Source organism: Vigna radiata, chromosome 11 (assembly GCF_000741045.1).
Source record: "Vigna radiata var. radiata cultivar VC1973A chromosome 11, Vradiata_ver6, whole genome shotgun sequence".
In the NCBI taxonomy this organism is placed as follows: Eukaryota; Viridiplantae; Streptophyta; class Magnoliopsida; order Fabales; family Fabaceae; genus Vigna; species Vigna radiata.
The window spans coordinates 14,666,396-14,668,249 of NC_028361.1; positions in this window are offsets into that span (position 1 = coordinate 14,666,396).

Here is a 1,854-nt window from a genome sequence, read left to right on the forward strand (position 1 = left end):
ATAATTTTTTACGTTGTGGATACATCTATTTACTTCATAAAAAATTTCAAACTTTTAGAAGTTTGTATAAATTAAATTGAAAATACAATTAAACGTATAGGTGAAAATTGTATTTGTACAATAAACTAAATTTATTTTATTATATTATATTAATCAAATTTACAGTAAACTTTATTTTTACTTTCCATTTTTTTATGTCCAAATAATCGTATTTTTCACCTTTTGTTTCTTTCTTTTCCTTTATTTCATTGATCTATAGATCCCCTACTTTATCCAAAAGTGAGGATTGAATGATGGGTAGAAGAATATTCTTCTATAAAAGCGATTTAAAAGGAGAAACCATGATTTATCATGTGTGGTTGTTTTTTGGTTTCTAGATTGTGATGTGTTATTGTCACAATGGAAAGATTGGGACCATATCAGTGTGAAATGAATTTGTGATCGTCAACGACTTCAAAGGCCATCCACTTTCTTCTTCGTTTATAGATATTTTAATTTAATAAATAAAACTAAATAAATTGTTATGTGTTTTTGTAACACAGAACATGAAGCCTTCTTTTTCACTCTCCTCATCTGCGCTGTCTTTATTTCTTTCGTGTTGACGTTCATGCTTACCCAAACGTGACGACACTTATTATTTCTTTCCCACATCACCCTTTCTAACTTTTTATTTTATTTTGTGATGGGTTTTTACAGTTTTTTAACTAGGGAGAAACGAAGTTAATATTATTTCATGAATTTGAGGGAAAGTTATGCATTAAAACCCAAAAGTGCTTAATTTCATCTCTAATAAATTACAAAATAGTTTTGAATACGGTTTTAGTACTATTTAAGATTATCTTAATATATTTAAAGAAAAGTATGTTTTTGGTGTCTGACATAAAATTTTAAATGGTGCTAGTTAATTTCTATACTTCTAACAATATTACTTTTAGTTTTTATTTTTTAACGATGTTAAAATTTATTTTACGTGAGAAACAATGCCACGTGTTATTTAATTTTTAATATAAAATAAAATTTTTGCATCAGTCTAATTTACGTTTTTCACACTATTAATTAGAGAAAATAAAATTTATTGTGTCACCATCTTTTGTTTTTTTAAGGCCTTATAATTCTATTTAAATATTTAAAAGAAAACGCTATTGGGTAGTTTGGGGCAGTTAGGCCTATAAGTTAAGAGTGTCTTAGTTTTAGAGGATGTTTTTTTTTTTTTTAGAAATCAGATTTTATTAGCTGAGTTTATCTTTTCTCTCTAAAACTTAGGTTTTCCATTTTTTCTAAACTTAGCTATGTCTTCTCTCTAAAATCTCAGCTCATTGAACCGATTAAATTTTAATTTAAAGGTGCTCTAACGTTCTCCTCACCAAGGGCTCCATTTTGAACCGATCATTTTTCCTATTTTTCCCGGTTCTGTCAAACTCTGTTCTGTGTGGAGGGTACTGTTAAGGCGTCTTCAAATTAACTTATTTTGAGAAACCCAGGTAATGGGAGTTAATTATTTTTCTTTGAATGAAATGCTTGAATCTGTTTGATTAATGTATGTATGTTATACTCTAGATTGTTGTACTGCTTTGGATTGTATTTTTGGATTTTATGTTGACTTGACAACATGTGAACTGAAATGTGCAATTGGTGAAATTGGAATGTGGTATTTATGAATGTGACTGGTGTGGAATTTGCTGCTGTAAATTTAACGTATGGAAAGTAGTTAGGAACTTTGTAAGTTTTACTCTAGTTATCATATTACTTTTCTTCGTTTTGGAGTTGAAAAGATAAAAAAAATTGCCGAGAACAAGTTTAAGTTAATATAGTATAGGTATATATATCTATATATATATATATATATATATATAT